The 27,132-nt window shown below is 32.1% G+C and overlaps 1 protein-coding gene and 1 long non-coding RNA gene across 4 annotated transcripts in view; both read right to left on the bottom strand.

Moving 5' to 3' along the window:
• Positions 1–27,132, bottom strand: part of AdamTS-A (ADAM metallopeptidase with thrombospondin type 1 motif A) — a 367,686-nt gene that overhangs the window by 78,546 nt on the left and 262,008 nt on the right. The window lies entirely within an intron of this gene.
• LOC143194351 (uncharacterized) lies at positions 1,752–26,083 on the bottom strand. The gene is made up of 2 exons (XR_013005304.1): positions 26,003–26,083; positions 1,752–1,833 (listed from the first exon to the last, which is right to left on the bottom strand). It is a non-coding gene; the product is annotated as an uncharacterized LOC143194351 (long non-coding RNA).

Raw genomic sequence — 27,132 nt, 5'->3', positions numbered from 1 at the left:
TAATTTCCAACTCCACAAACACAGCATTTTATGTAGATGATACAGCTTTCTTTACCATCGGTTACAGTCCCAACGCCAACCGCGACAGACATAGGCAAAACTCACGCTATTCTGTTCCACCGCAAGAAGGAGGTCCGCCATTAACGCCTCTAAATTGATAACGTCCCTATCCCTTGACACCAGAAGGTACCATACCTCGGTCCCCACTGCGACTGCAGGTTCCAATGGTCAACCCCCATCTAGCACTCTTTGTTAGTGAAATCAATATGCACTGATTTATTTTTAATCGACTTCGAAAAGGCATAGAACACATAGAACCATGTTCGGCTCTATATATTTTTTATGTTGTATTTTTTATCTATGCTCGCCGATTTCTACGTCTATTGCGGGACGAGTGCATTTCCGAGATGGTTCCATTGGAACAAAATCAGGATGGAGATTGTTGTTGTTGAGGAGAGGGGGAAATAGAGCGCAAATATCAAATTTCAAAGGCACGTACAAGGTTTTCACATCTTTTTTATCTAAAATATGACGTTATTTTATCTAAGATGTGACGGAAAATCAAAAGTCGTTCAGTGCAAAAGCCATTCAGTTTATTTTTTAAGTACTAACATGTATCATATCAGACCTCGTAGAAATATTGTAGACAAGCATTTAACTTCCAAACGGAGATCGAAGGTTCGATTCCCGGCGGGAACAATAACTTTTCGTTGTTGTTTAGTTGGAATATTTGTCAAATCACATGGGCTGGTAGAGGACCCCGGGGTCTGAAGCGCTCCTTATTTTCAATCATTGTTCCTTTATTCCTATTTTTCCTCATACGGACTGCACCTTTACTTGGCCTGCCCATTGTAATATTAAATAAAATAACTACGTAATTTATTGAATAAATATCTAATACTGAAAAGGGAAAAATAAAATATTTTTAACGAAAAAAAGAACCGACTTCAAAAAATAAATAAGGAAAAGGAAAAATAAAGTCACTAAAAATTAAAAAATAATCAAACTTAGATTTTTAAGAGAAATAAAATTGAAATAAAATATGTACATAATAATCGTTGTAATAATTAAATAAACCTTATTTAACCCATCTACTACATGTATTTTATAATTTACTATATAAGTTATACACAAATTAGCTTAATACCTACCTAAAACTATCTATTTACAATATTATTTTTACTATTACCAAGTGATCACTTTGAAGTCGGTGCCGCGCCCACAAAATACAAAAATAATAATATAATTTTGTGACATATATACAAAATTAAATTACAATCAAAACAAATCTAATTTAATAGAAATGTATGGATTAGGCACCGACTTCAAGGTTGTTAGTTGGTAGAAGTTAAAATAATATTGTAAATATATACATAGGTTTAGGTGGGTATTAAGCTAAATTATGTGTATATAGTGGAATATAAAATACGTGTGGTGAGTGAGTGTAGATAGGTTAAATAAGTTTTTTGTTCATTTTTATTTAGTTATTACAACGATTATTAGGCACTTATGTTATTTTAAAATGTATTTGTGTATTAAAAATCTAAGTATAATTATTTTTTAATTGTTAGTGAATTCCTTTTTTAAGTCTGTTGAATTTTTTCTTAAAAATATTTTATGATACACAATTTTTCTGTTCAGCATGTGATTTTTCGATTGATTCAGCGTTTTTGTCTCCAGTGGCTAAGAATCTTTAGGGTAAATGTGATGTGGCTCGGTGAATGGAGGTAAATCGAAATGAAACAGTGGTGTTTACATAATGTGACCGTTATTTATTGGCAAAATAAAAAATGTGAAAATACAAATAAATAAAACGGATGGCAGCGGAGTTACCTGAAGACGAGGCTTGGGCAGTCGATGGTGGCACGTCTTAACCAAACGAGGGTTGAACACTGAATGACCGAAATACCCTTCAATAATATCCCAGATAAACGTCTCGGGGTTGCCGCCAGCTATTCGTTGTCGGGTTCCAGTTGGCACCCCGCCCGTGTTCAACATCTGGGATTATATTTCTGGGTATTTTGTAGACCGTTATTCCACTATGTAAAATTCGACATGCTCAAGATCGCTACAATACTCCCCTGCCAGAATTTTACATAAAATTATTTCAAGCTACAAAATACAAAAATGTTTGAAAAAAAATATCAATGCAAAAAAATATATACCAAACAAAATGTGCTGTGTAAAATGGGCTTTGAAAAATATGATAGTTCGAAACGGTTGTGGTTGGTACGGTTGCGATCTGGTACGGCTGTTGATATCTTCCGGTCCTACAGATACCGTTGCATCATCGTCGCTTTGGCACTTGAATGTGGTCCATCGACGACGTTGAAAACAAGCTATTCTTCAGACAGGGCTCCCGTAATCGACGCTGTGGGAGGATCGACTGTTCGACGACGTGGTAGCTTATTTTCTTCGACGACGAGACGTTAGCAATTCTGGTACTTCGGCGAAGACATAACGAGTCTACGGTGACTGCAATCGGTACCTAGCTTCTGGAGCTGCTCTGTGACTAATCCGTAGTCACATACGTTAGGTTAATTCAGAAAAAACAAATAACGACGGTATCCGACCGAAGCTGCCCAAAGCCTTTTAAATCAAAATATCTGCCATTATGACGGAGACGGCGAGCGAAGGAAGACATTATGATTTAAACATAGCGCCGAAAGAAATGTTTAGCCGAGACGCTGATGATTAAGCAGTGATATAAAAATATTCCAAAAGATTGTGAAATAAAAATTTTGACAAAAAAAATTTTTTAAAAATTAATTGGAAATAATGAAATTAATCGGAATAAAATGAAAATGAATCTTGAAGGTAAAATTGAAAAGGAATCGAATTAAAAATATTTAAAATTTTGAAACAAAAAAAATATAACGGTCACGTAAAATACACCATTTTCTACGTACCCTCCATTCACGAGTCCAAACCCAATTATGCGAAAGATCACGTCGGGGTCACCACTTTAGGGTAAATGTGATGTGGCTCGGTGAATGGAGGTAAATCGAAATGAAACAGTGGTGTTTACATAATGTGACCGTTATTTATTGGCAAAATAAAAAATGTGAAAATACAAATAAATAAAACGGATGGCAGCGGAGTTACCTGAAGACGAGGCTTGGGCAGTCGATGGTGGCACGTCTTAACCAAACGAGGGTTGAACACTGAATGACCGAAATACCCTTCAATAATATCCCAGATAAACGTCTCGGGGTTGCCGCCAGCTATTCGTTGTCGGGTTCCAGTTGGCACCCCGCCCGTGTTCAACATCTGGGATTATATTTCTGGGTATTTTGTAGACCGTTATTCCACTATGTAAAATTCGACATGCTCAAGATCGCTACAAATCGAAATAGTTTCATTCGGTCGGTTTGAAATATGACTAAATTTTTTTCCATTAAAAATCACAAATACACGCGACCTTGAAGTTATTTTAAAACATTAAAACCTTAATTTCCATCAGAAGTAATTTTTTTAAATCCAACCCGTCGACGCGATTCTGTTAAATACTTAATGATACATTTTAGATACGTTCGGATCGCTCCAGCTAATTTTATTTTTAAAGAAGCGCTGGGCCTATATTGCGATTTACGTTTTTTTTTACGCGACTCCCCCACCTCCGGACTGTCTGAGCTCGTGGTCGACGGTCCACGTGGGTTAATGACCTAATTTGATGATACCCGATGCCTATTAAATCGTTATACTGCAAAAAGGACAAGGACGTACGAATTATAACGAACGTATCAATGGAACACTTATTTTGATTAACGTCTGATTATTCAATGTCGACACTTAATACGATGACTGGACGCGATGATAAAATATTTTAGAAAAATAATAATGCGCATAAGGAGGGATTACGGATTATTAGAGGGACTGTTTTGTGTCATGTTAAATCAGTGTCGACCTTACAGTTACAGTTGCCTTAATGTGACGTATCGATTTAATTAATAAAAATAATAATTATTATTTTCTGTCGGTATTCTGTTTGTCTGTTCAATGAGTAAATACTGTAAATCAGAGTTTCCCCACTGTTATACATATAGTAATTAATAACAAATAGTACATATTTTATTCTTAAACGTTTTTTTGTGTTAAAAATTAGAAACCTAAGTTTGATTATTTTTTAATTTTTAGTGACTTCCTTATTTATTTTTTGAAGTCGGTTCGATTTTTTTGTTAAAAATATTTTATTTTTCGCTATTTAATGTTAGATATTTGCTCAATATATTACGCAGTTATTTTATTAAGTATTACAATGGTTAGTCCAAGAAAAAGTGTAATCCGTATGAGGAAAAATAGGAATAAAGAAACAATGATTGAAAATAAGGAACGCTTCAGGCCAATGGGTCCGCTACCTAGTCTAGGTGATTTGAAAAGTATTCCAACTGAACTAGAACAAAAAAATTGCTAAACCCGTTGGGAATCGAACCCTCGAACTCCGTGAACTTTAAGTTCAGAGTTCCAACCGTTACACCATACAAGCAGTTGCCAGCAATATTTCTACGATTTTTCAAATGATATGCTTAAAAAGAAAAGTGAATAGTTTTTACGCTGAACTACTTGATTTTTCTACTTACTCATTATTTTAGATAAAAAATATGTGAAAAGTTTTTACGCGCAAATTTCAAATTTCAGTTTTTTCCTCGATTTCCCCCCTTCCCCAATCAGATCCTGACTTGGTTCCAATGGGACCGCCTGGGAAATGCTCTCTTTCGAATAAAAAAAAAAATTTTGGAAATCGGACCACAATTGACCGAGAAATCGTCAAACATACATTAAAAAAATATACAGCCGAACGTAGAACCTCCTCCTTTTTAGAAGCCTGTTGAAAACTAAATCTACTTCTTAATATCTTAGATATTCTACAGATCTGTTGGAATTTTATGCTTTTGTGTGTAGAGTATCAAAAATTATTTATTTACTTTATTACTTATTAATTGGTTGCTAATTAGTTTTACTTAAAAAGATCGGTCGTCTAGCAGTTTTGTGGATAAAAGGGCCTTGATATCTGACCTAGGAGTGTTGGCCACCGAAAAAAATATTTCGATATATGGATATTTTTAAAAATATTTTCCTTATTTTTTTTTTAGAAAATATTGATATATCGTTATATCGATATATTTTCTGTACTCCTAATCTGACCAGTTAAGTTAGTGATGTTCACTGACTAAAAGTATATTATTTATGTATTATTTTTCCTTTCATATAGTATTATTTTCCATTTATTGCGCTGAAAAATATCGAATGCTTTTTACATTGGTTATGGTTTAAAAAAATTGGATTTCATCAATTACAAATATGTCACAGGCTATTTTAGTAACAACGCTATGAAGCTTCAGGATATTAATATCTAGTTTCTTAGCAAATATATGTTTCATAACACTAAATATTACAAAACTTGATAATAAAAAATACACATTAATTTTGAGGCCTAAATTAGTTCGAACTACTGTTATATTATATTAACTTTATTATACCAACGTTAATTATAATGGCGGACTAAAACAACTAAATAGTTGAAAATATAGCAACACTAATGATCTTTAATTATGACGAATTGGAGTCATTAGAAAATAATTATGCAAATTTCTTATCGAAGATTAGTTTATTAGCAGGGAACATAATTAACGCTGTAGGTGTTTAAAGACAATTTCCTGCAGCAGAAACAACGAAACCGTTTTAATACCCTTGGAACTTTCTCGATCGTTTTTTTTTACTCCTGGGTCTGGTATGAAAATTTCAAGTCAGCCGTGACATCTCCCATTAACAATGAAAAGTGAAAATCAATGGATACGTCAATACGTTACGCCACTATGCCGTTTTTGGTGAAATAGGTTGAATTGGCAAAAAGTAGCAACAGACGGATACAATAATACTGATTACGCGTATTGCGTAATGTTTTCTTGTGTTGATTGATCTTGTTTCCTTTAAGACAGCTTGAGTAAAAGTACGTGAAGAAACACTACAAAAAATCTTAATTTGTAATATTTGTGTCAAAAGTTATATGAAATATTATTGCATATGAATATACTAGCAGTCTTATATGGAGAAACTTTTAACATGTATACATTATAACAATTAAAAATCAAAGCATTTTTTAATATTTATTTTAGAATATGGTACTCAGTTTTAGAACTGAGTAATATCGCTAATGGTTAGTGGCTTAATAATATTGTTATCGATAATTTGGAGAATAAAACATATCAATACGCAAGAATACAACAAAGTTCAACAAAACGATTACAATAATTACAATATTACAATATTTTCAAAATATTTTTAAAAGTATTGATTAAAAGTAAATTATTTTACATAAACCTTTTAAATTAAGTACCAAAAACTTTACCCAGGATGATAAAAATAATATATGATTAAAATATTTAAAAAACTATCGTTAATATATATAAAATCGATCAATATCCGTATATTGGACAAAATATCAATATTTTCTCGGCATCCCTACTGACCATGATTGAATTCATTTGCTTGAATGCTTTTTTTCCTTGTGGCCAAATATTTCTGCTTGTATATAAACAAAATATTGTCTTATAAACACATTATTAATTTTTACCACATTTTAATTAAGCTATATATAATCTTTATGGTTAAGTGCCGAACCTAAAATCTATGAATTTTGAATAAATTATCAGATATTTTTAAAATAAAATATATAATATATATTATTACGAATCAAATTATTTGGGCTATTTGGTTTTATTTGATAGAAATGCAATTTTATTAATTGAATTTAACAAAAATCTATTGTCTCAGCTATAAAATTTTTTTACAATTAAGTATCAAACCTAAAAACTACGAATTTTGAATAAATTTTCAGCTCTTTTTTAGAATGAAATGTATTGAAATTTCTAGGTAATGTAAAACCTATTTTATTGCATATTTTATTTTATATAGTCTATAAATAACGGTCACATAATGTAAACACCACTGTGTTATTTTGTTTTACCTCCATTCACTGAGCCATATTATTTACTCTAAAAGCGTTTATCTAGAGTGTAGTTTATCCAACAGTAGGAGGACCGGAGGACCGTCCTGTCGCCTTGACCACTGTACCAACGAAACCGGCAAATACAATTTACTAATTGAAATGAAACGCCTATTAATTCAGCTATAAAAATTCTTTGTGATTAATTATTAAGCCCAAAAACAACGAATTTTCAATAAATTATCAGCTATTTTTAAAAAATATATCGAAATCCAGGTAATGCAAAACGTTGTTGTTACGAATTAAAGTATCCGAACTATTTGATCGGATCGTAAGAAATGCAATTTATTTTACTAAAGAAAACTTAAATATTTGGATGTGGATGTCGTAAATACTAATCGTCCTCAAACGAATTTGGGAAAGTTTCGATATCGGAGGCGCCAGTTTATTTATAAGAAACGTTCACATAAAAATTTTCATATTTATTTTACTTCACTCACTCAACACCAACTCTTGACAGAACGATGTCTTATTTAACCAGACATCGAATTAACAACACACGCGCATCATACGATGATTGCGATACGGACATACTCAGATACCGAATATAGGTTAGTTTATCAATTTGCGATTCTTTCTCAAAATATTTATGAAAGAGATATAAACAATTTTGAAAATTGCCTGACCTGTAGGCATAATCGATCATTCGACTCGTTAGGCATTCGCCGGATGAATCACTTTAAAAAACGACTAAACGCTATCAGTTAATTTTAAAACCAAACCACGTATATAGATCGCTGGCTTTATAATTAATAAATCTGTTAGGATATAAATTAGAGATGAGCTGGAAGAGCTCGTCAAGGTTTTCGGGATGATTATAAAAGTCTGCATTAGTTTTTTTTATCGTTCTGTTTATTGTGATAACATTTTTTGTGTTCAAATAATAATCATGTAGATTTGGGTTAATGTTGTTGTTATAGTGATTTATTTGTAGGTTTAAGAAAAAAAATGAAAATTTATGCGTTTATGTATTAACCAGTTTGATCCATGATTTCTGTAAACTTACAGATGTTCATTCTGCCAAAAATTTACGGGAGTTATTAGATATAATCTATGTATATAATTCATGGGCTGAGAAGTCTCGGGCGTACAAAGAAAACGCGTTTTTTGTTCAAATTTGACTTTATTCTTCAATGTAAACTCGATCAAGAGTCACTCCAGAGCCGCTCTAGCATTTCAGTACCACTTTTGTAGAACGATTTATCTTTTGCCTCAATATAGGTCTGTCACTAGATGCTATCCACTCAGATGACAATCGTTTTGGTTCCGGAGTGACCGAAAAGGACGGATACATGTTTCATTTGTCGTCACATGTCGATGAAAAAATTTCTGTTATTGGTCAACTGTGAGCAAACGCGGTACCCACTGTGAACAGAACTTTCTCATAGTCAAATTCTGGTGCAATATAGAACCAACACGTTCTTTTGATATCTCTACGATGTTAGCTAACCCACGCTATTTCACTATTCGATTATTCAAAACGATTTTGTGGATTTTTTATGTTCTCTGGTGTTACCACCTCATTTGGACATCCACTGCGTTCTGCAGCATCAGTGTCTCTACGACTACGTTTGAATTTTGTTGTTGTTTTCTTGTTGTTTCTGATGGAGCGGAGTTCTTAAAACACTTTTCAAGAGATTGCTTCGCTTGAACGGTATTTCTTCCTATTAAGAATTTGCGTAAAATTATAACACGAAATTATTTTTGATCCATTGTTTTGAAAATAACAAAAGTAGTATCACTCTTAGTACAATAACTCACAAACTTAACACATACCTTATTTTGAAGGTTAGTGCTAACTGAAAAAGCGGTGAATGCAATAAAACTAACGCCATTTATATGCTAGGCCTGGGACTTTTCAGTCCGTGTGTTATAAGTATTAATTTCTCTTCATTAATCTGGCTATGTTAGTTCGTTAATCTTGCTAAGTATGCAATGTTATGATTAGCGTTGGGAACTATTGACTGAAGACAGTCGAAATAGTCGATAGTCGCAAAACAGTTGGAGCAGTCGATAGTCAAAAAACTAGCGACTGAAAATAGTAATTATTATTTTCAGTCAAATGAACGGTTCGACTGTTTTGTTCAGTTCGTGATATCAGACGAAGATGTATGAACCATTTCATGTATATGTGCTTATATTTTCCTACGGTAGTATAAGCGAGACGGAGATGTACGTATTCCTTCACGTAGTAACTTTAATAAAGAAAAGGAAAAAATTATTACTGGATATTATTAACATTACATTAATAATTTAATTTTAAATCAAGTAGAATTACTTTTATATTTGAATGTACCACGGATCTGTAAAAAGGAATGGAATTTTTCTCTGGAATGGACACAAATATTTTACCGTATTTTAATATGTTAATTGCTATTTGCAAATAATATACTATAATAAATATAGACAATACAATAGAACTTAAATAAAACCTAAAAATTAAAGATGTACAATAACCATAAATACCCAATTAAAATTAAACATATACCTAGTCATAGAAGAGAAACTAATTCATGGCAAAATTAAAAATGATGGCACAATAACTAGCAGAGCTTTTTTTTAAATAAAGTAAATGCTTTATTTATTATTGAACGGAAATATTTTTTAACAAAAATTGAGAGAGTAATTGAAATATTACCTATTATTGTCATAAAAACAATCAAAAGTATTTTACTATTCATCATTCATAATTTTAATTTTTTTACCCTATTACATTAACAATCTTGAAAAATATCGCTCCAAAATGCTGCTATATTAATATACAACATATTATTATATGCAGGCAAACTACCAAAAAATCATAAAACTATATTTATTACATATAAATATATGTATGATAGAATTCGAAGAAGATAGAAAATGGCTCAATGAATGGTTTTGCTTAAAGGACAAAGGAAACAATTTTTTTGGTGTGACATCGATAAATTACCTGAAAGGTGGGCACGATGTATAGAATCAAGTTGCCAATACCTTGAATAAATAAATTTTTCCATTTATTTGAAAAATATGTGTTTTTTTTTGTTGAAAAGGTGGTAACAAACTTTACCATGATTTATATTTCATACAAATGTAGGACTATTTTGATAGGTACATGGATCCGATAACGTGAAAATCAAATATCTTCTTCTAGATATTTCAGTCTTTCTTCTAAATGATTTGTACCACTCGAATTTTTTTTGAAATTTTACCATCGTATTTATTGAATTTGACAGAAGAAAATTCATTTAGAATAAAACATTTTTATAAAGATTTATATTTCATACAAATGTAGGACTATTTTGATAGGTACATGGATCCGATAACGTGAAAATCAAATATCTTCTTCTAGATATTTCAGTCTTTCTTCTAAATGATTTGTACCACTCGAATTTTTTTTGAAATTTTACCATCGTATTTATTGAATTTGACAGAAGAAAATTCATTTAGAATAAAACATTTTTATAAAGTGTTGTTCAATAATTTCGTTAATTACAATTATTGTATATATTCAAATTTCACAATGATTGGTTATCCTATTCTGGCTCTCTCTATTTCTTCGGCTTCTCTCCCTTAAAATTTATATTCTAATGTATCTCTTTTTATCAATTATTATCAGAGATTATATAAACAATTCCTTCCAACTGCTCATTTGACGCATAGAGGCTTAAGAGATCTACTAGAAGACTATGTCTGTTATCCATGTTTTTTTTATCTTTTTCCAGGACGACCAACTATAACTAAATGGTATTGTTCTGATGATATCGGAACTGTAATCGCTGGTGAAGAAAGATGTTTCGTCTGCATAAAATGCTCTATGTGATTGCTTGGGAAGTCTTTATCCATGTTAATTATTTTTCGGTTCACATTACTTTTGTGTTTTAATGCACACCATTTGTATAATGTCCTATATTCACTGGTGGGGTTCAAAATTTACAAAAAACTTCATTTACAGTATCGTTAATCAAGAGGTCAAGCCAGGGAGTGAAATACTTCATTTTTACATATATCAAAACATTAAAATCAAGCAACCACAAAATGTTCAAGTCGACTTCTAATATTAATATATTATATTATTGATTTAATTTGTTCTCATATTGACTACATATACATACAAATATAAATAACACTAAAAATAGCAACAACAACAAAAATAACTATGAAGTCGAATGGAAAACATACAAATCTTTAACTAATTAATTACTGTTAATTTAATTTAAACCCGGCCATAATATGCTCGGCTTGATACGCTTGATATAATCCTATGATTTATGTGGTACTATTTATATATAAAAAATATACATAGCTAAATGTAAAATAATTATCAACTGTTTTAAAATTTAAATTCATCAATATTCCCGAATTAATTCCAAAAAATATTGAACTCATTCTAGAATATGAATTTTATTAATATGTAGACATCTTTAGTATGCTTTTCACGTTTTTTTGTCCCCTTCCTTATTTATTTGATTAATTACGAAACATATTAAAAACTCGTACTAGTTCCTTCAGAATCGTATCACGAACAGTTCTACATCAGGTGTTAAAAATTAATTATATCGATTATGTTATAAAAAATTATATACAGAGCGCTGTACATTACTGTACATATCACGAGATGTGGGTTGTTGAATAATTTTCGGTATTTATTAAAGCAGTCAAATTGCGACCTACGCTATTTAAAGTATTCAAAATGTCAGGCGATCTTTCAATAACAACCTTACTCGTGCTCTTTTTTTTCTTCGTCGAAGGAAACAGAAGGAGGCGGATATTAAGGTGGTTGGCGCCTAAATATATAAAGTTGGGTTTGCTGTTGACATGTTGCCTTCTTTGATACTGATTTATATTATACGAATTATGAATGAACCTGTTAATCTTTCGTTATAATAAATTACTCATAGTAAATATAGTTTATTAATATTTTAATAGATTGGAAACAAATAGCTTGGTTTGTTTCCTATTCCTTCCTTCCTATGCTGAAAATTTTCAAAACAGGGTAATGAGAGTGGAAACAACTAAAGGTGATATAAAGGAAAGGAGATCTGGGAAAGGCATCTATATGTGTAATTGTTCAGAATATATATGAAAAAAAATGGTTAAAAATGTGTCAGAAGAGAAAGAGCAATAACTGTTTTGCAGATATGAAAATAAATCTAGTTTTATTAAGAAAAATCTATAAAGGTAATAACAGAACAGATTAAGGAGAAATACAGTGATATCAAAATTACTTTACAAGAAAACAGTGTACCGAAGGAAATAAGAACTAAGCGTAAAAAGTAAATATACTCTTTAATGAAAGTAAAACATATTACTTGGATATATAATTGTTAATTAGGCCTCCAGGGGATATCACTATATCACTATATTTAAGTCCTTTGATAACATATGTAGATGTATTATATGTACTGTAATGTTAAAATAAATTATATATTATATAATTATATATTTAGTGTTATATTATATAGTATTTTTAATGTAGTAATATAATTTCTAATTTTTAATAGTTTAATAATTTTATTTATATTAGAATTTTTGTTTTTTTTTATATATTTTAAAGTCTCCTCTTACCAACTATGGGTTTATCTGGACTGAACCTACAGTTTAACGTGGGCTCCGAACCACGGTCCTCAGCATTAAAGCCTACCGACTGGCGAGTGACCAACTTCAGAAATCATCCCAGAAGACATCTGGTCTTATACAGCCTGGTTACTGGCGTGACTGGGTTCATTTTTCTTGTTCGATTTTACACTCTTGCCTAGAAAATTCACAACTTTTAAACAATCACAAACATAAATTTACGACCATGTCCCAGCAGGATTCGAACCCGCGTCTATCGCAACAGTAGGAGGACTGTCCCATGGCCTTTACCACTGCGCCACTAAGCCGGCATATATTAGAATTTTGTTGTATGTCAAAGATAAACTGTCATCAAATAGTCATCAATTCAGATGACGCGATTTTACTGTTTTATTGAACTGACTATATGTTATTAGGTGGTTTTATGTTTCTTGATCAGCAATATCTATTCGTTAAAATGCTTAATATCCATGTTAATGTCAATAGTTGTTAAATAATTTAATATATAAATAAATTCTATTAGATTTAGATTTTGTGTTACATCAATAATTCTATAGTAACAATATTTAATTATTGTTGTGTTGTTCTTTGATGACTAACGCACATTGGTTTTAAAATATGGGAGAACAAGGGTAAGTGCAGAATGTAAGGTTAAATTTTTAAATGTTATAAAATCCAAATAGCATCAATTGTATCTAGAGTGGGAATTTTAGCTGCCAAATTTATAACACATTATATTCAACGACATCAAATAGGTATCAACATATGCCAAAATTTAACCATAATAAGAACAGAGAAGAAAATGATGAATTTTTTTTAAACATAATATATTTTCAAATAAACACAATATAAAACTATCAACGACACCCTAATGATCTAATAAATGTTTTGTATCGTTCATCTATTCGTCATCCAATCATCCACTTGTTTTAGGGCAATAAATGTATAATATGTTAATAGAAAGCTTGAGGTAGTCAATTAATTATTGGGGTTTGTGGATCAAGAATAGTAGCGATAATATTTGGAGATTTTTAGGACAATTTTACTGCTTTCAAATATAGTGGTGGCTTTTTGGTTTGGTTTTAACTATATTGGCTGTGTTTGATATAAACGATTTTGGTCTTTTTTATGGTAATGTTTATTTATATAGTTTTTGGAGTGCTTATTAATTGTTCAAATATGTAAATTTATTGAAATATGGTGTTTTTATAAAAATAGGAAGGCATATAGAAATTATTTTTATTATTTCATTTTATTCAATAATTTTTTAAATAAACTTTTTATTTGTTTATTTTTATTTACTTCCTTAATATATTCGACATTGAATCTAATCACGATAAAAAAATAAGTGAATAAATCTGTCTGTACGCATGCGCCAAATCCGGAGATGATGTGGAGCAATGTATCCTGTGAAAATATACTTGGTGAGGTCTGACACTGTCACTACACTTCTTATAATGATAACAAAAAGGGTTGATTTGTGGATATCCTCAAAAGATACATCCTCTTTCGAGATAGAATCCGTAAATTGCCTGAATAATGGAGAAAGTAAGAGCTATCGATGGACAATAGTTTGAATAAAACACATTGCATCGATTTTTTATAATAAAGGTTCAAATCCAACATACAGAATCCACGCAAGCATCCAATGAACCATGTTTAACACAGACCGACGTAATGGATCAGTTGAAAAGTCCCCGGCCTGACACTGACACATAGATGACGCTACTAGAATTAAATCCATATGTTTTTTAGTTAGCCCTAACCCTCAAAAAATGCGTGTATAAATTTGATAGCTGACGGATCATTTGTTTGGGAATTATAACATTATGAGTGAAGCAACTTTTGTTATTGTGAAAAAAATGGATAAAAAGAAATTTCGCGTGTTGATAAAATATTGATTTTTGAAGGGAAAAATACAGTTGAAGCAAAAACTTGGCTAGATACCGAGTTTCCGGATATTGCCCCAGGAAAATCAACCATCAAGGATTGGTATGCTAAGTTTAGACGTGGTGAAATGAGCACCGAAAACGGTGAATGCAGTGGACGCCCAAAAGAGGTTGTTACCGACGAAAACATAAAAAAAATCCACAAAATGATTTTGAATGACCGTAAATTGAAATTGAATGAAATAGCAGACACTCTAAAGATATCAACTGAACGAGTACATCATATCATTCACGAATATTTGAGTATGAGAAAGCTCTGTGTAAAGTGGGTGCCGCGCGAGATCACTTTTGACCAAAAACAACAAGGAGTTGATGATTCGGAGCAGTATTTGAAGATGAAGAAGCGTAATAAACCCGAGTGTTTGCGTCGATATGTGACAATCAATGACACATGGCTCAATCATTTCACTCCGATGTCCAATCGATAGTCATCCTAGAAAAACCAACAAACATCCCAGGAAAACGCAACAGTCGGCTGGCAAGGTTATGGCGTCTGTAATTTGGGATGCGCATAGAATAATTTTCATTGGCTACCTTGAAAAAGAAAGGACCTACAACAGCCATATTACATAGCGTTATTGGACCGTTTGAAGGGCGAAATCGCCGAAAGCTGCCGCATTTGAGAAAACGAAAGTGCTGCTTCCGTATTCTCCAGGTCTGGTCCCCAGCGACTATTTCCTGTTCTCAGATCTCCAAAGATTACTCGCTAGAAAGAAATGTTCGTCGAATGAAGAGGTGATCGACGAAATTGAGGCCTATTTTGAAGCAAAGAACAAATTGTACTACAAAAATGGTGTCGAAAAGTTGGAGGGCCGCTATAATCAGTGTATCACCCCTGAAGATAATTATGTTGAATAAAAAAAAATCATTTTGCCAAAAAAATGTGTTTTACTATGGTAAGCCTGGGACTTTTCAATTGACCTGTTACTTTGAATAAAACATATTGTATCGCTTTTTCATAATAAAGGTTAAAATCCAACAATCAGAATACATGCAAGCACCCAATAAACCGCGTTTAACACCGACCGACGTATCTCAGATAAACGATACCGTATTTAAGGCGTCCCGCATGATTTACGGCGCCGCATTCGCTACATTACCTTTAAACATCAACGATACGACTAGATCGGTAAATTTCGTAATCTATTTTCCATCTGGTTTAGCATTACGCTGAATTCTTGGCTCGCGCTCGCGAACGCAACGAGATGAAAACGGAAAAAAAAGGAACGTCAACAAATAGAATGATAAGAGACGAACAGTTGCGTGTAGGTATGCGGAATTATTTTTGGATTTGCTTCGCGGTTGCCACAGGGCATTCTCATTCCTCTAGAGATTTATGGTACCAGAGGAAGTGCCGTTTGATGTTAATTGGTTGAAAGTATGTTGGACAGATACAATAAATATATCCTTAGTGTCAAATAGTAATAGGAAAACAAAAACATAGTTCCAATCGATTAGGGAATATTATCCTAAAATCAATTACATTATGTATTATTAAAATAAAAAATATCATATTTGGCTATAGCAGACTTACCATGTCTATCAAATGCTTATTCTACAAGACGTCAATTCGGTCCATACTCCTCTACGGATCTAATGTCTACTTCAAGTTTGTTACACCCAACCAGGTGAAACTGATTCAAGTTTAACAAAATAAGCTCCTCTGGAGAATCCTAAACGCTCCATGGTTTGTCGGAAATAATCAAATTCATAGGGAAACCGACACTCCAGAAATCAAGCACTTCATATCTCAATGATTCCACAAACAACGAATCAGCTCAAGTTCTTCTGAAAATGCGCTTGTTCGCGAGCTGGTCGACATGCTGGGAGCTTAGCACCGCGTCACCGCTTACCTCGCCCTTTTCCAGGCTGAAACGACCTCACCTGTCGCTGCAGTCATAACTTTTGCCCCCATAGGACAGTATCCAGTCGTATGTTAATTCAAGTTCGCGAATCAATAGTTAGTTTCACTATCTGTTATTTCGCCGGGTCCTCGTGCCCAATAACGGCTGATCGATCAGCGGGTGCCATATCCCTTAATTTAATGCAGTAGCAGTAGCGATCAACAGGGGTCAACTGTGAGGCGGTTTCGGTTTAGTGTATTGGTAAGCCAATAGGCAATCCCACATAATCCGGTCGGTCCAACTGCCACGTTACCACCGACAACTTTTGGATAACACTGAATTATGACGCAGGCTCAAGAGGAACAAAGCTAGATACCTGATGTAGTTGTATGGTAAAGTGTACTAAATGGCAAAATCATTGCAACGTGCTACTAACTTTTATTTTAATTATTCGTATTAGAGACTAAGTAAGGGTCAATGGGTCTTCTTAGATAAGGACGCAGATTTAACTTACTATAGAGAATGTCTATTATAGCTAGTTAAATGTTTTTATAGTGTATGATTAGTTAATCATATACTAATAAATACAATTAAAAAAATTAGTAATGATCCAATCCGTCTGCAAGCCAAGCTATGCTGCATTAACCTGAACAAGTGGCAATCAGAAGGCGTTATGTCTGATAAGAACGCTGGGTGATTCTAATTCAAGCTATAATATCCGTTACACCTCTTATAATGTACGGTCGAGCATTGTCATGCAAGAGGATGATTTTATGTCTGTTTCCGTCTATTTCTGCTCTTGTTTGTGATAATAGCTCGTTCAGTTTGTCTATTTTATGTCGGTAAACGTTTGAAATTACAGCTTTATTTGAATTTAGCACCTCGTAATACCCTATAACCGTCTGATCCCACTATATGCATGGTAGGGACTTTATAGCCATAAATAATCTGCTTCGTTGTCGATGTGGATGTATGTATGGTAATCCGTCAGCTTCTTGCACTTTTCGTTGTATTAGGTTACATATCACAAATATGTTAAATACATTTGAATATAATTAACATGGGTATAATACGATAATTGTATAATAACAAATGAAAGCATAAGCACAAATTTATTTAGAGATCTATGGATACAAGTATCATAGGCAGCTAATCTTGAAAGTTTCAGAAAAGTAATCAGCTTTTTGATGCACCCCAATCTATGGAAAGCTCGAGGTCGCCTCCGAATTGCAATTGTTGCCTAACGAGGTGATGCTGCTGCATCTTGTCAGTATTTAGCTCGTATATTTTATCAAAAACTCTCATGAGTAAGTGAACATTTACCGATTTACAGGTGAGAGAATAATACCAACTTGCCAAGCTGCAACCTGCAACTTGTCACATACAAAAGTTGATAAGAGGCCTTTTTCTATCTTATTTGACAAATCCTAAAACTTCTAATACAGATAGCATTCTTACAGATAATCAGATCAAGATTCTTAGCAGCAGTTATATGAAGGCAATGCATTGCGTTTCTGTGGGTTATGACAACATTCATTCTAGTCCATTTGTGGATTTTGTTGACAGCCACTTTTACTTTAGATTTTAGATTTTCTATATCTTCAGGCTTAGATGTATCTTTTGTCATAATGGTTTTGTCGTTAGTAAATTTCTTAAAAACTGTTTATTTTGTAATTGGTTCTTTGTATATCTTCATTGCAGAATTGATAAGAAGATAGAGGACATTATATTAAATATGTTGTTTAATGGATGCGATACATATTGTACTTTTTTTGCCATGCATTTTATCAGAAAATAAATCAAAAGCTCATAGTTGGCGCAACTTAGTAAAAGCGACAGGCCGGTTCACATACTGCTGCAAAAGTAGCGGGTTGTCGGGGTTGATTGTTTAATGTTTGTGATTGTTTAGTTTTTGTGATTGTCCTAGGCAAGAGTGCAAAATCCGACAAGGAAAATGATCCCAGTCACGTCAGTAATCAGGCTGGGTAAGATCAGAATTTCTAAGTTGATCACTAGCCAGTCCGTATGCTTATGTAATAATATAAGTCATCAAATAATTTAATTTATGATAGGCGATTAAAATTAAATGCAGACGTAACAGATGTATCTTTTCTAATTTTTTCTCATAGATATGGCAATTTCTTAAAATTTAAATACTGTAGTTTTTTTAACGATATAAACATTAATTTAAGTATTTTACGTTTAGACTACTTTGTTGTTAATTAAAGTAGCAAAATTAAATATTGTATATGACTCATATATTGTATAATTTACGTTTTTTTAATGAATGAACATCTTCGTACATATTTAGATAGTTTTTATTGCTTTTTTTAATAATGAACTTTGTTATATCATATAAGGCAGCATCGGCTTATTTGGAGTGCTTTATTGATAAATTTTATTAATTTATTACAGTTTAATTCAGTTTAATAGCTGAAATAGATTAAGCATAAAACTACTAATATAGATGTGATCTAATGGTAGCGTATTCCCGTTTTAATCGTTACGTATTAATCATGCCAATTACATTATCCTTTAAGATTTTAATCGGTTTTAACGTAATTGTTTTAAAAACGTGGTTGTTGTATCAACATTGCCTTTTATATCTCGGAATTATGGATATTACTGTTAATGTATATAACTTAGTTATCAAAGTCGCTTCCTGTATGTCGGTTTGGCATAATTTTGGAGTCATTTTTTATATCTATTTAGGTTCCATGAAAATTTTAATTCAACGGTGAAAAATCGTCAGTTTTTTATTACCAATATTCCTTTGCAAGTTTTAGATTATATGTAACTTATTTACTTCTGTTTTTAAGACAACACATTGCTAGAAAAATATTGAAAAATAGCCTTTTGCAATTTGTAATCTTTTTTGCGAACATTTGATTATTATGGTATCTTTATTTTATGTTTACAAGTACGAATATTGGTATATAATTTTATATTTGTTTTTAAATTTGTAATCTATTTTGATGTTTAATAGTATGTATTTTGTGAAGATTTTACAAATTTGTTTTGTTTATTTTTTTCAGAGGTTTCGAACAATTATTAGTAGTTTGCATGTATTTTAATCAGCGACGGCGGCGGTTGGTGAAAATGCTGAATGTTCAAAATTATTTCTCTAACTTATATTTCCTGTCATGAATAGAGCTAATTTACAGATTACGAGATACAAGATATTGTTGGAAAAATCCCAATAATACTTTAGGGTAAATGATGTGGCTCGGTGAATGGAGGTAAAACGAAATGAAATAGTAGTGTTTACATTATGTGACCGTTATTTATTGAAGTAATATATAAAAATACAAATGATAAAATGGATGGCAGAGGTGTTACCTGTTGACGAGGCTTGGGCAGTCGATGGTGGCACGTCTAAACCAAATGATAGTCGAATACTGAATGATGGAAGTACCCTTCAATAACATCCCTGATAAACGTCTCGGGGTTGCCAGCTATTCGTTATCGGATTCTAGTTGGCGCTGCTGGCACCCCGCCCGTGTTCGACATCTGGGATTATATTTCTGGGTATTTTGTAGACCGTTATTTCGCGATGTGAAATTCGACATGCCTCAAGGTCGCTACAATACCAATAGCATTCATAGACACAAAATTATGCTCTTTTATGATAACGCTCAGCTACTTGTTGCAATAATTATGAAAGATACACCACACACCACATGCATAGCGTCCTCTGATTACCACTTGTTCAGATCGATGTAGTATGGCGCTCGATGACTGAGACGGTGCTTCGAAATGCTGAATAGGTACCAATTTTTCCACCAGAATACTTGCAAGCACCTAATATAATATCCTTGGAAGATACAGGTATAGAAACAGCTTTGGTTGCTTGTATATGATGATAGATGACTAATGGTGGGCAGTATTGACTAATTATTATATTATCACTATCATACCGATACATAAAATGCAACTGTGGTCAATATTTTTAGACCTTTTTAAAGAATTATTATATATTCCATATTAATTAAAATGTTACAAGATATCCGCTATTTTATCTTCAAAAATAATGTACTTATTATTTTTAACTGAATTCTATATGATTAGTTGCAATGAGCAGCTTTGCTCTTTTCTAAAAAGCTCTTTTCTATAATCTGATATGTTTAATGTTAATCCATGGGATTTTACCATTGAAAAGGCTTTTATACTGTAATAAGCTAACCCGTCGATATTAAGCTAATGTGATTTTATTGCCAATCAGCCTACCCAAAAAGCAGAAGTAAGATTATCGACCATCAGCCGCAATGGTCGTAATTTTCGAGATTTCTGACCCGACCAATTTCTTTATTTTGGACTGTCTGGGGATTAATTTCTCGATTCACATTCCAAAGAAATAGTCTGAGTAAGTTTGGTTAGTGCATATAACTGTACATGATTATAGTATCCGATAATTTTGGTCAGTCTATGTTTGTATTTATAGTTTATGCGAAGAAAAAATATTTGGATATAATAATTTTAATTTTTTTAAAGGTAAATAACCTAGAAAAGTTATTGGTAACGTCCATCTAATTAAGCAAATATTTCATGGTTTAACTTTAAAGGATATATAACAAATATGAAATAATTTATTTTAAATAAAGGAACAAAGTTCATATTTAAATTAGTATTTAAAGTATATTTAAAGTAGTATATACATATTTATCTGTTTAAAAAAAATCGTTCTAGCTATACTCTATATTTAGTTGCAAAATCAGTATCAATAATAACTATAAATTTACTATGTTCCAAATAAATGGATTACACAAAAATTAGGTTAGCAAGTTTAAGAGATCTGTAAGTCATGTTTTTTAGGACGTATTAATAGGTTACACTTAATACTGAACATCTGCTTTAATAAATAGGTCAACACAAAAAATCATATTTCTGTATATTAACAATCTGGGTTTTTTGGTTTTATAAGGACTAATTACGATTTAGCATGATAAGCTTTGATTAAGATAAAGTGTAGTTTTATCGGGTGTAATTTTTCCAAAATTGTATCTATATCTATATACCGGGACGTTTATTTTGTTTCGTTAAAAGGTATTATTGGAAAAGAAGTCCTATCAATTTTAGTAAATATCAAGAAAATCTTTGAAAATAATCGAAGTATCTTAATACATTAATTATATAGACAATATGTTTTATTCATTCCTGAAAATCAGTCTAAATTACTTGATTGTATCAAATAAATCAGTATTTATTTTAAAATTTAACTGTATATGCAATATTTATACAAACATCTATTTATTTATTTTACTTTACTATTTATTATCTCAATTTTATTCTAAAATTTACTGCTTTATGTTATACATTTTTATCTGGTTCGGTAAACTGATGCCCATTTATTTTGGATAGTCTCCAAAGAATGTAAACATGTTGAAGATACTCTACATCAAAATATTAATCAATTAATGAAAACAGTTGTTTGCTATTATACCACTGTTGTGGACATAACAATGACTCAATGACAATTTGATATATGGTCTACGATAAAAATAGTTTGTCTTATAAATTTGAATATTTAAAACATTAATCATAGTGTTTCTTTAATCAGAAAGCAGATAAGAGCACAGAATTGCAAATCGGAATTGGAAATATGCATTAAATATCGATAAAATAAATGCAAACAAGTAGTGAAGTAATCTTGTTTAGTTACGGTGGTGTAACTAAAAATTAAACTCCATTACCACGATTGCTAAATGTAAAATGTTTTTGACCACTCGTTTTTGGTCAGTTCTCCAAGGAATTTAGCTTCCATATCGACATATATCTTGGAACATTATTAACAAAACATGAAAGTCAGCTAAATAAGATGTGGAAAAATAAGGTGGTAGTATCTGGGGGACATGAATACCATAACGGAGTACATTGAGAGATATATGTGACCAGAAAAAGTTATTTTTTAACAATTACGACTGGTGCTAGTCAAACCTCGCGTTGGGTTGGAAGGTTTTTCGTATTACGTATATTCACTAGATTACTATTTGTTTGAAGAACGTGCCTTAGTGCTCAAACATGCTTCAAAATGCTGGATTTCTTCCAATAGAATCTGTTGTTTTTTATTAGCATATAGATTCATTTTAAAGGATTTACCCACAGATTGTGTTATTCTGTGTTAAATGCCACCGGGCACATTTGTAACCAACTTCATGCCTCACTGCTTCACTTTTCAATATGTGTCATTTCGTCGAAGCGCGAAATACTGTCGAAACTGCGAACACTGTGCGAAAAACTGTCAGAATACCAGGAAAGCCGCAACAATGTTATTCTTCCGCATGATAACATTCGGCCACATGTAGCAAAACCGGTGATAACATACTTGGAAACAATAAAATGGAAAGTGCTGCTCCACCCGCCGTATTTATCAGACCTTGCCCCTGGTTACAACTTGTTCAGCAGTATGAGTTGTGACCTGAGCAGCACTTCAGTTTTTATGCAGATACCAAAAAATGGGCCAATTCGTGGATTCGTGGTCTCAAAAGATACATCCTTCTTTCGAGATGCATTCAGTAAATTACCTGAGAGATGGGGAAAAGCAGCGTCTAGCGATGGACAGTACTTTGATTAAAATTTATTGTACCGATTTTTCACTACACAGCTTCTAAATTTAAGAGAAACCTTTTATTTATAGGCCTATATAATAAATAAATTTACTGAAAAATTATATACAATCTGAACCACTAAATCACAGCTGATGAATGTCAAATGTTAATTTCAACTTCATCAATTTCAATTGTTTCTCAACAAATTTTATTTAATTTTGTGGATTATCTCGATAACCTGACTCCTTTTAACAATAGGTAATCAATTTATGAAGTCGTATATTAATAGATTATTTCTGATCTGACTCTTTTATAAGGTTTATGAATTTATTTGGGTTTCCTCTATACACAGTTCTACCTCCTTATGTCAAACATTCGATTTGAGAAGCGATAAATCATGGAGAACATAAAAAACGCCTTTATGTTTATTTCTTTTTGTCGAAATTCGATTCTATTAACCCACAAAAAACATGTATTTTTAGCCGCGTCCTCGTATGAGATTAAATCGGGTAAATTCGAATCGGGCACAATCCAATGAAGTCATCACGAGAAACAACGCTTTTTTGAGATTGATAAATGCGCCCCACTTAAACGAACAAGAACATAATGGGTGTCTTTGAAGAGTAGGGTTACGATGTACTATATCGTAACAACGGCAGTGAGACAATCGGTAGACGAAAAATAAAAAACACTTGTTTTAAACTCTTTCGGTGGTTTTATTTCAATTTATTTTCTCTTCATAACTTGTCGACTGTCGGATTACATGTTCCGCATGCTTGGTCTTTGGTCTCTTATCTGTTAATTTCCTTTGATTCCTTCATAGACTAAACAATAAAATCTGACAAGTAAATTGCTTCGATAATTGATCCGATATTTTGGCGATTACGTTTTGAATCACGGCATGATAGGCTATGGTATTTTATGATTCAGGTCAGTTGGTAATTTAAATATCGGTAGTTTCCTACCGACCTTTATACACCAGGGACGATAAAAATCATTATCTCAATATAAGCAAATTTTATATATTATTTACATTTCCTTGAAGACTGAAAGAGATTTAATAGTAATACTGTTAGTGCTGAGATATAAACAGAGCTGCTAATTTTAATATGAGTATCTTAAGAAGCCTTTTATCATATAGATAACTATTGATAAAACAATTCTACAGAAAACCTTTTTGTCCTTTCAATTCAATTTATAAATTTTGTATTAATTTTGCTCAAAATCACGGAAATATTCACCTTTTTAAAAAGGTTTGGTCTCGTGAAATTTGTTAATAACAAGTTTTTTTAATTTTAATATATTAAAAAAGTATTCTGTATATATTTTAAAAAATAGGGGTTATAACCAGTGCAATTAACAGTTTTGTACAAGTTTTAAAAGGTTGAGAAGTAGTCCAAAAAGTGTGATACTTGCATTTTATTATATATACTGTATATTTATTGAAGTGCGAGATATAAAATTTGATTTAACTATTATCTTATTTCAACTGCCCTGTTCAAAATTTAGATAAACAGTTATTAGTAAAAATCTATTAATTATATAACTAAAGATTTAAAGAACGAACGAAACAGAAAATTAAATTCGCAGTATCATAAATTCGGAAAGAGTTAAAAGACTATCTTGATGAATGAAATGACATGAAAGGCAAGAAGGGGAGAACCATCAAATATACTAGCGTTGCTTCATCTCACCTAGATTGCTCGAAACTTCCTAAAAAGTATCTCAATCAAGCTCAGCTCAGAGCTCAGATAAAATTATTGACGAAAAATAATTTGGACTCTCATTCTCATCGCAGAAATCTTTTGTTTGATTGAATAAGAGATTTGAATTTGTCGCAGAATAAGGTAGAGCTTTGGGGTTTTCGTTGGAATCAATGCAATTTACTTATTAATGTCAAAATAATATAGAAACGAAGTTGAAAAGATACATATACTTTTATCTATCAAATACTCTATTTAACAGGTTTGTTTGGAGCAATTGCGATGCCCTCTATACGCACATATTGACGTATATTCATGTTGGTAGCTTAACGGAAATACATTTTCAGCTTTTCCAGTTGTTCATTTTGTAGATTGGAAAGAAAATCATAAAAGTGTCAAAATTGTATTCGAAGTTTTGAAATATAAAGAGTATAAGTGGAAGTTCATTCAAGAGCTACTTGATAACTTGTTAAAACTATGAATTTTAGAATTGCGGTAGATAAATATGGTGCATATATTCATTAAAATATTGTTCAATCATTATCCTGGATACAAAAGCAAACTTTTTTAGGTTACATATATTATTATCGTCTAACTATAATAAGTATAATGAAAATTCATACTGTCTTATCATATTTAATAATAAATTATATATTTAACAACTTAATCTTACAAGATATATTTTATTATTACCGCTCTAGCATTGGCTACAAGTAGATCCTTAACAAGGATTTGAGCTATATTTGCAAAGACGATTTAATACTTTCATAAAAGCAATCATCAATGCTAATATATTCATTTTTATATATCAAATTACTACATAAATAAACATAAAGCCATTGTATTTTTTTCTGCTAGAAAATTAAACATATTAATCTATTGAATATCGAATGTTACTCGGCAGGTGATCGGAAACATCGTATTGTTCTCAATTACTTTCTCAAAAAAAATCTTCTCTGATCAAGCACATCAGCGACACCTCCCAAAATTATTCTTATTGTATTCCAAATGGATGTACGGTTACAATATTGTCTAGAAAAAAAACGCTGATCATCAATTGTTGAAGATTCATGTTCGCAAATTTGTAATATGGTTTTAAATTAGTGGTTTAGTGGCCTCAATATGAACGAAACTATAAAACACATTTCTTTATTAGCTATACAGACACAAACATAGCAGAAAATATATATATATATATATATATATATATATATATATATATATATATAATATATATATACTATATATATATACTATATATATATTTAGGGTAAATGATGTGGCTCGGTGAATGGAGGTAAATCGAAATGAAACAGTGGTGTTTACATGATGTGACCGTTATTTATTGACAATATAAAAAATGAGAAAAATACAAAGATAAAAAGGATGGCAGCGGAGTTACCTGTTGACGAGGCTTGGGCAGTCGATGGTGGCACGTCTTAACCAAACGAGGGTTGAGCACTGAATGACCGAAATACCCTTCAATAATATCCCAGATAAACGTCTCGGGGTTGCCGCCAGCTATTCGGTGTCGGGTTCCAATTGGCACCCCGCCCGTGTTCAACATCTGGGATTATATTTCTGGGTATTTCGTAGACCGTTATTCCACGATGTAAAATTCGACATGCCTCAATTCGCTACAATACTCCCCTGCCAGAATTTTACATAAAATTACTTCAACAAAAATACAAAAATGTTTGCAAAAAATATCAAATACAAAAAAAAACATATACCAAACAAAATGTGCTGTGTAAACTGGGCTTTGAAAAAATATGATAGTTCGAAACGGTTGTGATCTGGTACGGCTGTTGATATCTTCCGGTCCTACAGATACCGTTGCATCATCGTCGCTTTGGCACTTGAATGTGGTCCATCGACGACGTTGAAAACAAGCTATTCTTCAGACAGGGCTCCCGTAATCGACGCTGTGGGAGGATCGACTGTTCGACGACGTGGTAGCTTATTTTCTTCGACGACGAGACGTTAGCAATTCTGGTACTTCGGCGAAGACATAACGAGTCTACGGTGACTGCAATCGGTACCTAGCTTCTGGAGCTGCTCTGTGACTAATCCGTAGTCACATACGTTAGGTTAATTCATAAAAAACAAATAACGACGGTATCCGACCGAAGCTGCCCAAAGCCTTTTAAATCAAAATATCTGCCATTATGACGGAGACGGCGAGCGAAGGAAGACATTATGATTTAAACATAGCGCCGAAAGAAATGTTTAGCCGAGACGCTGATGATTAAGCAGTGACGTAAAAATATTCCAAAAGATTGTGAAATAAAATTTTGACAAAAAAAAATTTAAAAAAATGAATTGGAAATAATGAAATTAATCGGAATAAAATGAAAATGAATCTAGAAGGTAAAATTGAAAAGGAGTCGAATTAAAAATATTTAAAATTTTGAAACAAAAAAAATATAACGGCCACGTAAAATACACCATTTTCTACGTACCCTCCATTCACGAGTCCAAACCCAATTTTGCGAAAGATCACGTCGGGGTCACCACTTTAGGGTAATATGA

The sequence above is a fragment of the Rhynchophorus ferrugineus genome, unplaced genomic scaffold (assembly GCF_030347505.1).
Source record: "Rhynchophorus ferrugineus isolate W39M unplaced genomic scaffold, kcgeb_rfMv2 rfM3, whole genome shotgun sequence".
Lineage (NCBI taxonomy): Eukaryota > Metazoa > Arthropoda > Insecta > Coleoptera > Curculionidae > Rhynchophorus > Rhynchophorus ferrugineus.
This window is presented reverse-complemented; position numbering and strand designations above follow the sequence as displayed.